The following is a 14,367-nucleotide window of genomic DNA, read 5'->3' as shown; positions in this document are numbered from 1 at the left end:
ATACAATATTACACAAACTTTGTCGCTTCTTATTTCAAGTTAGTTATGTTATTAACAATCGGACGCCAGTCCTTCATCATTTCTTTCAGATAACTCGCAAGCCGAACACTGGAACTGTCCTGGTCGAGTTACTGGACAAATGCTTGGAATGTTGCATTCTATATCTGCAAAATAAGTTTTAAAATCAATATAAATAATTCACTAAATTTATAATGTCAATGAATTATATAAAATTATGTCAACCCAAATTCTAAGTTATCTACCAATTTTAATGTAGGAATGTCATAAACTTTGAACTGTTAGAAAAAACAAAGGATTTTCTACTCGAGGAATAGATTACATTTGAATGGTTTTACACTAGTAATTTTTTTGGGGCCCTTTATAGCTTACTGTTCGGTGTGAGCCAAGGCTCCGTGTTGAAGACCGTATTGTGACCTATAATGGTTTACTTTTATAAATTTTGACTTGGATGGAGAGTTGTCTCATTGGCACTCATACCACATCTTCTTATATCTATATACATTAGCTGTATTCGGAATTTGGGTCCTCAATGCTCTTCAACTTCGTACTTTATTTAGCCTTTTAACTTTTTTCATTTGAACGTTATTGATCAGTCTTTTATAGACGGAACGCGTGTTTGGCGTACAAACTTATAACCCTTGTATCTTTGATGAGTTTTTTATAGACGGACCGCCCGTCTGGCGTACAAACTTATAACCCTTGTATCTTTGATGAGTTTTTTATAGACGGACCGCCCGTCTGGCGTACAAACTTATAACCCTTGTATCTTTGATGAGTTTTTTTATAGACGGACCGCCCGTCTGGCGTACAAACTTATAACCCTTGTATCTTTGATGAGTTTTTTATAGACGGACCGCCCGTCTGGCGTACAAACTTATAACCCTTGTATCTTTGATGAGTTTTTTATAGACGGAACGCGTGTTTGGCGTACAAACTTATAACCCTTGTATCTTTGATGAGTTTTTTATAGACGGACCGCCCGTCTGGCGTACAAACTTATAACCCTTGTATCTTTGATGAGTTTTTTATAGACGGACCGCCCGTCTGGCGTACAAACTTATAACCCTTGTATCTTTGATGAGTTTTTTATAGACGGAACGCGTGTTTGGCGTACAAACTTATAACCCTTGTATCTTTGATGAGTTTTTTATAGACGGACCGCCCGTCTGGCGTACAAACTTATAACCCTTGTATCTTTGATGAGTTTTTTATAGACGGACCGCCCGTCTGGCGTACAAACTTATAACCCTTGTATCTTTGATCAGTCTTTTATAGACGGACCGCCCGTCTGGCGTACAAACTTATAACCCTTGTATCTTTGATGAGTTTTTTACAATATAAATATGGCTAACTGCCTTCGGCTGTTGTCTGCTCTATGGTCGGGTTGTTGTCTCTTTGACACATTCCCCATTTCCATTCTCAATTTTACTAACTACAGAATCAATATACAATCTGTTCACAATGACATACATCAATGAAATCGTGTATGCACGACTGTTAAAGTTTTGCTCCTCAAATACACGGTACTTACCGGGAACAGTTACTACAAGAAAAAAAATACTCTTAATAAAACAACTTGTAACATAATCAAACTCGTGTAATGCGTTTAAAATGTTTCAGAGATGGATATGAGAAGCTACTTATCGCAAATTCAGGTGTATATGTGATTCGATCAATTTGTCTTTGCTGGTTTCCTATACATGACTAATTATGATTTCGTTAATATTACAAATTTCTATGCAGTGTTTGTATGTGTTCAATTCTAAGAAAACAAATGAAGTACATGCACAACAAGTATACGAAACGCAAAGCCATAGTCGCATTCAAAGTTTTAATTCAGTTTGAATCACAAACTGATTTAATCCTGTAAAAACTTATACAGAAAAAAACAATTATTCCACAATTAGATATGGATAAACAATGATTTTATTGTAAGGTTTAAGTTTGATTAATTTTTTTTTCTAACACCCATCAACTGAAAGTTTCAACCTCTCGGCAAACATCTGCAAACACTATTTTCTGTGTTCCTGCAAAACATTTCAGTTCTATAAAGAATAGGATTTACATTATGAAATTATGACGATTGACCAATATGAAATTACCGTCTATACGATGTTGTCTGCAGAAGAAATGTTCCATTCCATTCCGATAACAGTCCATTCTGTAAAATATTGGACAGGTCTGAGGCCGCAGGCCGAAGATCTGTTCAATATTATACAGAATGAACTGTTAGAGTCTTATATCTTACTTAAAACAGTGTTTAACTTGTCAAAGAAGGTGAATAAAGTAAACAAATACAAACTTTTGTTAAGATTTATTTGCATCAAGCATGTAAATTGTTTTGGATAAACTTTATTAATACTATCCTACGTGTTGGCCCCTTTAAACAATAGAAAAATAAAGTACAGTTGAAGGTAAAGGCTCCGTGTTGAGGGCCGTACTTTGACCTATAATGGTTTACCTTTACAAATTGTGACTTGGATGGAGAGTTGCCTCATTGGCACTTATACCACATCTTCTTTTATCTATATACATGTATAGCTACATGTCCATGAAGACCTAGTATATGTGTATCATGCGTTTTGTGTGCGCTAGGACTACATTATACATTTTCCGTGAATTCCTTTACATGAGTTTGGTTTCTAAAAATGGATAAAGACGATGAAAGTATATTCTTTATGCAAAATCCTTTCCGACAAGAAGATAGCGATGTCGAATATAGTGATTGTGTTGTTTCAAACCTTGGAATAAATTCAAATTTGTGTTCGTGTATATCCGATTACAGTGCAGACAACGAGGAGGATTTCGTTATAGCAGTCAATAATGGCTAGTAGTATATATATCTTAAAATGTAGCCCTCTCCAATTACTTTCTTATTCCTTCTGGGCTTTATTTCTCTTTAAGTGAATGAGAAAAAGAAATTTAAAACCACATGAAGCTTGAAGACAGGTGCACGTTGCAGAAATAGGTCCAACCATATCGAGTGCACCGCAGTCGATTTTATTTCAAATACAACATTATTAAATATAATGAATGAGCATACATGAAAAGATAATTATAACAAGCGTGCAAGCAATTTTAATTATTTTGTTGGTCATCGGAATTTCCCCCTTTTATATTATTTCAGTGAATTTTAAGAGAATTATGATCCAAATACTTGCAAAAATAAATTAATATAGTTATGATATCTAAATTCATCGCCATGATATATCCGGCGAAATATGGAGAAGACCCCCTCTTTCCTTCCTCGTTCACAGAAATTGACCTGGACTCAGCGGTTGTCTTGTAAGACACAGTTATTGTTTACCCAAACCGGACCACCTGAATACCCCAAACCCCCCTTTCCGGTTTTTTTCTGCAAGGTTCGTGTCGCTCATTTTTTGTTTAGTTTATTTGCGTATTGCTGTCCTTTTTTCATGTTTTGTCCCTCGATTTCCCTGTGCTAACATCGCTTTCTTTCTTTTTTCTTTCAAAACAAAGCATTATAAGTTTTACATATCCTTGATTGTGTGCTTACTATATATTTATTGTATTCAATCAATTTTACTTTTGAGATCATAAGTGTTTGAAACTGATCATAAATACATTGGAAAGAAACAAATGTAATTCGTGTTTTGACGTTATATATAGTAAAAATACCTTTACCAATAACTTCCATTTGTTCACTCAATTCAATGCAGGAAAGGGTTTATGTTCAAATATATATAACACATTTACAAACTGTCTAAAAACTAAAGTTAACAAACATATAAAAATAATATCAGATTTTTTAATAAAAAAAAACTTGCATAAAAACTGTTGTAGCCCCCTAGTTCATGAAGCAAATTCTCGATGTGAACTTTGTACACGGGATGAAGGTTAGTTGTTAATCAAATTCTTAATTAGCTATTTTGTCCAAGGAACAATCTGTGGCTTGCAAATCGACACTTAGTAAAACTTCAGATGAACGATTTATCCTAATTATGATAATAAAATTATTTTACTTGAGGTCCTCGTATTGCAGCATGATCTAAACGTTAGAAGCATTATGTTATTTTTTTTTCATTTTCATTGTAGCTGAAAATGATGTTAAGAAGAATGAGAGCAGCACATATGTCGATTTTTATATCCAAAGACGGGCGAGGATTTCAAAAATCTTTTGCAAAAAGAAAGACCTAAAAGCATCAAAAACAAAACTTACAACGAGCATTGTCAACCAAATTGGTGCTAAAGGAGACAACCCAAAACATGAGAAAAATGGGTGTGAAACAAGTATTGACGCTGGCAGTGTTAAAATCAGTTTAAAAAGGTTTTTTTCAAGAAACCGTCTTGATGAGTGACGAAATTATTGTATTGGAAAATGATCTTAATAAAAAATGTTTTTGGTGTAATTGTCATTTGTTCTTTTCGTTGTTAATTTTTTTCAAAATGAAGTAACAAATTGTTTGAATTGATGGAACTTTTTTTCAGTCCTTGAACTATCATTTACCTGTAAGAATCAATTATGCTACCTCCAGCTGTCCAATATTTTTAAGAAAGAGGAGGGTTATTCTAAAAATATTAAACAGTTAAAGGTAATATAATGGTTTCTTACAGGTAAATGATAGTCCAATCACTGAAATAAAGAACGGGTACAACAATAGAATGACGTCACAACAATGCTTTAACTCTAGATAAGAGAAACAACTCGGGATATATTACATTCAGATAACTTATTCAAAAACAAGGAGAGTAAGATTCGCACGCAGCCATATACTAGCCAGCACTTTTAAGTTTCCACTTGAAAGTGTTAAATCAAAACCAACAAAAACTATGAAATATGACAACAGACATCCCATTCAATACAGTAGTAGTTTACATAAAACATCTTACCAATATCATTCTCCTTGTACAAGTTTTGCTTTACTTTTATTTTTTTTATTTATTTTATTTTTTTTTTTTTGGGGGGGGGGGGGGGAGGGTTATCAATTTTTCAACGTTTGTGCTAAGTTTTGGATTTTAAAATATTTTGTTTTTGCTGAAGAGACATTAATTGTCGCAAAAACGCTGTTAGTGCAGAAAACTAAGTACCATTAATGTTGTTATTACAAAGTGTTACAACGGTCTGAATTGTAAATCATAAAAAATTGCTTACTGATTAAAGTGTAACATTTGCGCTTTTGTATATGTCGTTGAAACAAAAGACAATCTTAACGAATGAATATGAAGTCAGTGCAAGCATTCAAAGATACAAGGCTTATAATTTGATACACAAGACAAAAATCAATAAAACACTGATTCTTTAGTCTACTGACTATTTCATTTTACTGTTTCCACTGTACATGCTCTTTATATTTTTTCAATTATTTATTCATACTAGTATATTAAGTACATGTTTTTCGTATGAAATGAATAAACCGAAATCTATATTTTGTTCGATTAATCCTGCTTATATCTGATTTGATTCTCATTTCTAGTAATTGTTTTATAACACATCATCTTAAATTTCATCTCTGTACTATTTATTACACTAAAATTTGTTCTTTTAAATTCAATACTTACTAGACTGACTCTTGTATACAACAATGATTTCTGGTGCCTGTTTATAAATGACATCTTTGTTACATCTGTATAGGTCATGGGTCCCATTGTTTTCACTGCAAAATAAACTGTTTTATAAAATGCTGTATCTAAGATTTGGTGTTGCTTTTATATTGTTTTGTTCTATATACTTTTTTCTTTTTTTTACCAGGCAATTTTTTGCGCACTTGAATATGAACTATTCACCAGAACTTTATTTGGTCTCTCATACGATTCATCTTGAAGTACAATTAAAGTTTACTTCAGAAATAAGTATTATACGTTTTTTAAACATAATGGGCTTTTATTATGTAAAAAAATGTTTCCTTATATACTATTTTCTGTTGAAGGTAGTGCAAAGAGATCAATCATATAAAATTCACCGATTATAAAGAAATAAGGAAGAAACTAAGGTTCCAACTCCCTCATAATACGATGACCTCAGATTAATTTGGGTATATCATGTACTTCCATTATGGGCATATAGCACCAATCGTTCCCCCGTATTCAAACGTTCCTGTCTTTCAAATGTTTAGCTTTGCACGTTCCTTATGAAGGTAAATCTAGAAACGAAAAGCGCTTTACACGAGTTGAACTCATAAAGTTTTTTTTTTTCATTGAACGATATCAAAAACTGCCTAAAGTATTATTATTTGAAGTGCAAATGAAAGATAATTGAATTATTGAATAGCTATTACATTTATCATCACAGGAAATAAATAAATGTAGTTGTTCATACCGTAACAGATAGAAAGGTCCCGATCTTGACACGCAATAGAATTCTGCCAGAATAGTATTAGCATCGAACACTTGTAGAATCGTTTTATCTGTTTGAGTTCCGTATATAGCGTCAATACCAGGATTTACTCCGTCATAAGTTACATTTTGTCTTGAGCACGGAAATGCACATTGGCTTCGGACTATGTAAAGAAATTATATATGATTTTAAATTATGGTTTGGTGATATCTATTTAAAGCTTAACTATCATATACTGTGGATTTATTATTATTTGTCGGGTACCAATTTTCGTGGATTTCGTGGGTATACGTGAACCACGAATTTAAATGTTCAATGAAGTGCACATTTTCTTAAGGTTGTATGCAGACGTTTTCAAAACCTCGAAATCATGCAAATTTCCACGAAAATACAACTATTCCTCAATCCACGAAAATTGGTACGCACGAAAATAAATGAATCCACAGTATATTGTAATATAATGAATCAAGAATACTTTAATTTCTATTCACCTCGACAACTGTTAGTAACAAGCGTGTAATGACTTCACAATATTGATATATTTATAAATTGTAACACAATTTTTAATGTAAGCCTAATGGAATTTTCTTAATATTCTTTTGCCGTAGTATCTTTGCATTATTTGTGTACTAATCACCACACCAAGATAAACGTATTTTAACTGTTTTGAACTTTCATCATTCGTTCGTTTCTTAAATATTTTTTTTACATTTAAGCAAAATCATAGTTTTTTCACCAGCAGTTCGCTAGAGTAAAAGAAAATCTTACTTCGTGAAGTAGTTAATCTATAATAGTTAAACTTCTAAACAAATCTTTTAGATGGAAATAATTCCTTCTGTGTGTGATGTCAACTCTGGTCCTCCAATGACCCGAACTAGCAATTAACTGTTGTTGTATCTTATAACACAACAGTAAGACTCTGTTTCTATCGTCTGTTCTGGAACGATTCCCACTGAGGTTAATTGGTCCAGTAACTTTGTTACACATTCTGGAGAGTTGTCCTGGTAGCAGCTATAGATAACGCGAGCTTCTCGTCTCTGTACTTTTTTTGAAATCTTATGATTGTGATTTGGTGCGGATCCGATACAGTAGAAGCATATTCTAGGGTTGGTCTTACTAGGGTTAAGTATGCTGTGGTTTCTGATTCAGAAGTACACCTGCCCAAATTTCTCCGTAAAAACCTAAGTGTCTTGGAAGTTTTTCCGATGCTCTGTTGATGTGTTTTATACAGCCAGATGAGATCTTTGTTGATGGTGAGCCCAAGGTATTTCCCACTGTCTAGCATGTGATCTTTATGTACATACTTGTCCATGGATTCCTGTATGATCTGCCTTGCTGATGCCCACATGGTGTTAAAATCATCAAACTGTGTTTTGTTAAAACTATCAACTTTACTGTCTAGATGTTTCCCTATACTATCAAAGTCTGCGTTCTTCCAAAGGTAATATTTTTCTCTTTGTTGGTTTTTTGGTTTGTTAACGTTTTCTGGTGTGTTAACTAGTGCAATGTCATGGTCACTATTTCCTATAGGTGGTGGTGTTTTACATCTCTCTATGTGTCCTAGATTGTTGGTAAATAACAAGTATATAGAATTAAGGAGATGTGGTATGATTGCCAATGAGACAACTATCCAACAGAGTTCAGATAAAGTATGTGTAAGCAATTAGATGCTGTCTCTTGTGGTGTATTAGACATCTGTATGAATTCTCTGTTGATTGATTGTGGCAGTTGGTTACCTTTTATATCATTCCCCCGTCTATAACTGGTCGATTGTAATCTCCTCAACGTAAAATGGTACTTCTTTTATTTTTGCTTCTCAGGTTTGAATCTCTGTGATGATTCTCTCACCAAATTTGTTGTCGGTTTTGTTAGATGGCTTAAAAAAGCTGGTAAAAGAGAGGCGAAAAATACCAAAGGGGCATTCAAACTCACAAGTCGAAAACAACTTGTCAATGCTATGGCAAAAAAAAACGAAAAACAAAGAAAATACAAACAACAGTACACAAGACACAACAAAGAAAACTAAAGACTGAACAACATGAACCCCAACAAAGGCCGGGGGTTATTTCAGGTGCTCTGAAAGAGTAAGCAAATCCTGCTCCATATTTGGCACTACTTGAACTAATGAACTGTTTAGTCGCTAATTTTATTTAACCTGTAATCCTTTCTGCGTTTTTGCTGATAGATGCTTGGCTCAGATCAAGCTCATTCATTGCATCTATTAATACGCCTCTTATGATATCAATTGACGAGAACTCCTAATTGACCTTACGATAGACAGTATTCATGTTCGAAATTAGTTAATGATGCTTTAAATGACCTAGCAGCATATAATGCGAACCACAAGAAAAAATATGAAAGCAGCATTTGAAAAATTGTCATGTTCTAGCTAATACCAACTTTCAAAAAATTTACATTCACAACTATTCTAAAAAATAGAACATTGCGCGTGAGTGTAGTAACAATAACCTAAAGAGAATATGACGGTTCACAGGTACTTCTTCCAGTCAAATACTGAACTGTTTGATCATTGCGTTGTATCGGTAACACTAGATGAATGGTTTAATCTACCAATATATGCCATATACCCATTACTATCCATCATAGTTTATTTTGGGTGTTGAAATTTTCATGTTCCAAGTCAAGTTGTCTGTACCATGTATTGTACGTTGTAGTTTGTTAATGTTTTTCATCCGGTTTCGGGTGGAGAAGAGCGTGGTGGTTGGTGTGGTCTATTGAATTGTGAAATATTTTGGTGTTTGTGGTTCCTGTTTTATTCTTTGTATGTATTGTTGAAGTCGAATTGCACAATCAACAATTGACATTTTTAAGAGGCTCAGTTTAAAAGTTATAATTGATAATGGAATGATATAAATTTGTTGCTTTTGGTGAATTTACATGGCCAAAAATGACCGAAAATGTACCTTATTCTGTGAATTTACATGTTAAAGATTGATGCATGTTCATGACATACGCTATTGGATAGAAGTTTGGAACTGATTGAGAAGTAATTCATGTATCAGCTGTCGACGCCACGCCGCACATTCCAACGTGTCACATGGAATTTCATTTACAAATATAAATGATATTTTAAAAACAACGGTATGCTGTCTACATACGACAGGGCATAAGTCACTGACAACATTAAAATGAAAAAAAACTTCCAATATAAATTAACAAACCCAGTAACCAGCACTTCTGTGTTGACATGAAATATCATTGATATGCTCTTATTTATAAATTAGCTGTTTACTTAACTTTGAATCGTTCGAAATATAAAGTTTTCTGCCCCAGGAATAAAGTACCTTTGATGTATTTGGTAAAACTTTTCGGAATTTTAGGTCATCAATTTGGCCTATTAACTTTTTTATTCGAGCGTCACTGGTGAGTCTTTTGTAGACGAAACGCGCGTCTGGCGTACATTGATATAAGTCTTGAATCTTTGTTGAGTTTTTTTTCAAGTTGGGCACAAGAAAAGTTATTTTGTACATATTTCTTCACATAGCCTATATTATAAAAACTAAGCCCATATTTGTTTGCCGCTTTGTTTCAAAGGTAAAGCAATCAAAATAACTGTCATTTCGCATTCAATTAGATGTAGAAATCTCTATGGGCATAAATAGCACCAATTAAATAGCCAACTTGTTCCTGTATTGTTATGCATCACAATCAAGTAAAGTGATCACAAATCAGTCAAGAGCCATCTGCAGCTCCCCTTTTTTCCCCACCTAGGTTGCCAAAAATGGTGTATAATATGAAATGCAATTTAAAATTTAGATGAATTTATCAGTTAATCTATCACTGGGTACTAATCTGTCATTATATTGTCAATAGCATAGATTTACCCAAAGGCAAAGTACCATATTCAAACAGTGAACATGCAATAACCGATCGTTAATTACAAATTCGGTGCCTTTGATGCGGAGGTGTGAAAAGGTAGAGACAGTCCTTGATATTAAACGTTTGCAGCACATATCGTAGATAGCGTCATGTTGTTAATAGAGCCCATAAATTCAGATACACTGTTCTTATCAATTCAGCATTGTAGTATATATAAGTTCTTTCAATAGTGTCTTTGTTGGTACTAACATTGATTTTCTTATTAATAAAGTAATCAATAAAAACACAATTATATATGTATCATGTTACAAACACCCTTCATCACAGAATAACAAGGGTAGTTCATAACTGTATGATGAAATTCAGTACATGGACAGCGATTTACCCTTCTAATTCCAGTTAAAAAGACAAAAGAATATCAAATAATAAACAATATTGCGTCAAAGATTGCTTGCAGTTACTGAAAATAATCTCGAAGAACTTAATTAGTTTGTTAATATCAAACTATACTATCCTACCCTATAATATCTGAGGCTGTAATTCAGATTACTTTTCCTATAGTGACGTCTTAAACAGAACAACGACGCAAATACGTTGTAATGCGCAGAGTGAATTGGTACAGACAGACAACAAAAGACATAATCATCACAGAAAATGGAACCAAAAAGCTACTATTAGCACTAAACCAACATAAAGCAGCAACCCAGACAACTTAACACCTAGAGTACAAAAGAAATTGGCATTACAAGTATCACCAATCCTAACAATGATATATAGAAGATTATATGAAACTGGAATAGTACCAACGATATGGAAAACAGCAAATGTATGCCCAGTTTTTTAAGGAAGGCAAACGATTCGAAGCTAATACTATAGATCTGTATCTCTTACCTGCATCTGCTGCAAAATTATGGAGTATATAGTCACCAGCCACATAATGAATCATGCAGATACGAATATATAAGAATAACATCCTCTACAAAATGCAGCATGGGTTAAGAAAACAATTGTCATGCGAGACACAACTAGTGAAGTTCATCGACGACATCACGAGGAACTTTGACAATGGACAACAAACAGACGGCCTCATCATGGATTTCTCGAAGGCATTCGACAAAGTAAACCACAGTCTCTTAATCCATAAATTTTATCATTATGGAATCAAAGGAAAAACAAATGCTTGGATAAAAAGCTTTCTTTCTGATAGAACACAGCGCGTGGTCATAGAAGGGGAGAAGTCTGACATCATAAATGTAGATAGAGTCCGGAGTCCCGCAGGGATCAGTACTGGGATCCAGCCTCTTCCTTTTCTACATCAATGACATGCCGGACAACATTTCATCAAGTGAGGCTATATGCAGATGACACTTTTGCATACATCACTGTCTCATCAGAAAGCAACAGTCTACAAGAAGACCTCAACAAGCTAGCCACGTGGGAGGAAAAAAGGATGATGCAGTTCCATCCCGATAAATGTGTAGTTCTGCCAACCACCAAAAAAGAAGGAACCAATACACAAAAATAACATCCTCCATGGCCACAACTTAGAACATGTATCATCAGCCAAATATGTGGAAGTTACCATAACATCTGATCTAAAGTGGGGTGCTCATATAAACAACTTCTGTCAGAAAGCTAATAGGACAGTGGGATTCGTTAAATGAAACTTAAATATAGCAAACAGTGAGATCAAGGAAAAGGCACATACAGCTTTAGTAAGACCAACAGTTGAATATGCAAGTTCAGTATAGGATCCTCACCTACAAAAAGACAAGCATAAACTAGAAATGATACAAAGAAGATCAGCAAGGTATGTAACAAACAGGTACCACAACACATCATCAGTTGAATCTATGCTACAAACATTACAATGGCCAACACTAGTGGAGAGATGAAAGAACGCTAGACAACCCTCTTATACAAAATTTCGAATGAGGAAGTAGATTGAGGCTGGCGACAAACTGATACCACCCGACAGATTATCAAGACAAACCAACGTTCACTCTTTATAAACACCATCTTGCAAGACCAGAACCAGGAAAGAGTTATTCTACTCAAGAACGATAAGAGATTGGAACACCTTACCTGCCTCGGTGACCGCTGCAGAAAGTCTTGACTCGGTAAAGAGACCACTGCATGCACATTAAATTTCAAGTCCCATGTTTTAATTTGCACCATGTCTATATGTTATGTACAGCACAATTTTTATTTTTCATTTCTGTTAAAATTATTTTGGACTTGTTAAGTATGCAAGCGCACAGTGACATGGATAGTCAACCAAATAACGGTGGTCATATCTTATAAAGAGTATAAGATATCTCATATAATCTTAAACTGCATAAGATATCTCATAAAGTATATAAGATATCTTACAAAGTTTATAAGATATCTTATAAAGTTTATAATATACCTTATAAATATTTTTTATATAAGATATCTCATATAATTTATAAGATATATTATAAAGAAGATTATATGAGATATCTTGTAAACTATATAAGATATCTTATAAACTATATGAGATATCTTATAAAGTTTATTAGATATTTTCAAGTTAGAATAAATAGTAAAACGGCTTGCCATAGTAGTCACTCAGTGGTAAAAGTAGAAGTAGAAGTATAAGAAAAACCAAAATAAAAACCATTCAAGTTTAGTTTCAAACTATAAATAAGCAATTCAACAAATTGATATTCACCACAAAAGCAACTGTTAAATTATAACCTTTATCCTACAGTCTATTTATTCACTTACCAAGATTTATAGAAAAGATACAGTAAATCGTAAATCTTAAAATGTGATCCATCTTTCTTGAAACTTTCTCTGTGGGTGATGTTACACCTGTGACCTTATTGTCTTTCCATCTGCTGTATTAATTTACCAAAAAAATAGGTTCTGTATGAAAAAAATCATTGTATAAAATATTTAACATGTTGAACTGATTAATATCTGAACACAAGAAAAGTTATTTTCTACATATTTTTTTCACATATATGAAATGGAGATTTATGGGAGATAATACTATACTTTTATATTATTTAATGTACTACCTAGAAAAAAATTTATAAAGAAAGATTGTTATATATAACTAATAGATTTTGAAAAAAAACACATTCTATTCTATAGAATGGTTTTTTTTTAAAAGAAGGCTTAAATCAGTTTTAATTTAATCTATCTCGGTAAATGGTTTGTTTAATTTTGTGTGCGGAAATGTTTGTTAACTGGTCCAGTTCAAACATTACAGTTTTAGGATAATTTTTTTCTTTGGATCTAGATTGTATGATCAGCTTGAATTTCAGAGAAAAATATCATTGATATTTCAAAAGTGCTGAAAAGTTGGCAGCATAGGAAGCTAACACTGCTTTTGGAGGTCATGATAATAAAGACTCTAAGCTTGCAAAATAAATTCATTTGCTCACATCTTTACCCAAAATATTCCAATCCATATGTTGAATGAAATGAAAAGATTATTCTTTATAAAGGACTTTCCGTTTTGAATTTCCCTTTGAGTTCGGTATTTTTGTTATTTTACTTTTAACTTAGTGAACTTGGAAAAACAGAACAAATCAAACCCAATACAATGTTTGCAGATAAAAAAAGAGGGAGGATTGAAAATGGGTCATTTACAATTCTTCAACTTTTGTTCTAAAATTTGTTGGGTGAAGTGCATTTTGAAAACTTGAGAGGGGACTGGCAACATATTCTAAAACTGATATTGAATTTATTTTGAGGTACAAGATCTTATTCCTAACAAAATTTCAAACTATTGGAGATAAGAAATAAATTCAGCAATCCTTTTTTGAAGGATGTCTTTCAAGCTTTACACCCAACCAAACCATATGTTAAAACTGACCTCATTGGATGCCTTTCTCTTAATATCTTGATTTTCGTACAAACAGATGATTCCCATAGCATAATAGATAGGGAATTGCTTGTGTGAAAACCTCGGTCACATTGTTGACTATCATACTTGATCAGATTAAAAAAAGGTTCCTACAAATAACTTTATGGCTATTATATATAACTATATATAGAGGCTCTAAAGAGCCTGTGTCACTCACCTTGGTATATCGGTGCATAATCAACAAAGGACACTCTCCAACATTGTAGATGAGAATAGAATTCATGACAAAATTATCTGTTTTGTTGATCTTTTATAACTGCTCATCATTTAGTTTGTTTAGTTTCACTCTCTCTTCTTTAGTTTTTGCTCA

At 33.2% G+C, this 14,367-nt stretch overlaps 1 long non-coding RNA gene across 1 annotated transcript; it reads right to left on the bottom strand.

Moving 5' to 3' along the window:
- Positions 1-5,547: 5,547 nt before the first annotated feature.
- On the bottom strand, positions 5,548-13,044 carry LOC127715602 (uncharacterized). The gene is made up of 3 exons (XR_007988488.1): positions 12,908-13,044; positions 6,299-6,479; positions 5,548-5,636 (listed from the first exon to the last, which is right to left on the bottom strand). It is a non-coding gene; the product is annotated as an uncharacterized LOC127715602 (long non-coding RNA).
- Positions 13,045-14,367: the final 1,323 nt, after the last annotated feature.

This window comes from Mytilus californianus, unplaced genomic scaffold, assembly GCF_021869535.1.
Source record: "Mytilus californianus isolate M0D057914Y unplaced genomic scaffold, xbMytCali1.0.p SCAF_9, whole genome shotgun sequence".
Taxonomy (NCBI): domain Eukaryota; kingdom Metazoa; phylum Mollusca; class Bivalvia; order Mytilida; family Mytilidae; genus Mytilus; species Mytilus californianus.
This window is presented reverse-complemented; position numbering and strand designations above follow the sequence as displayed.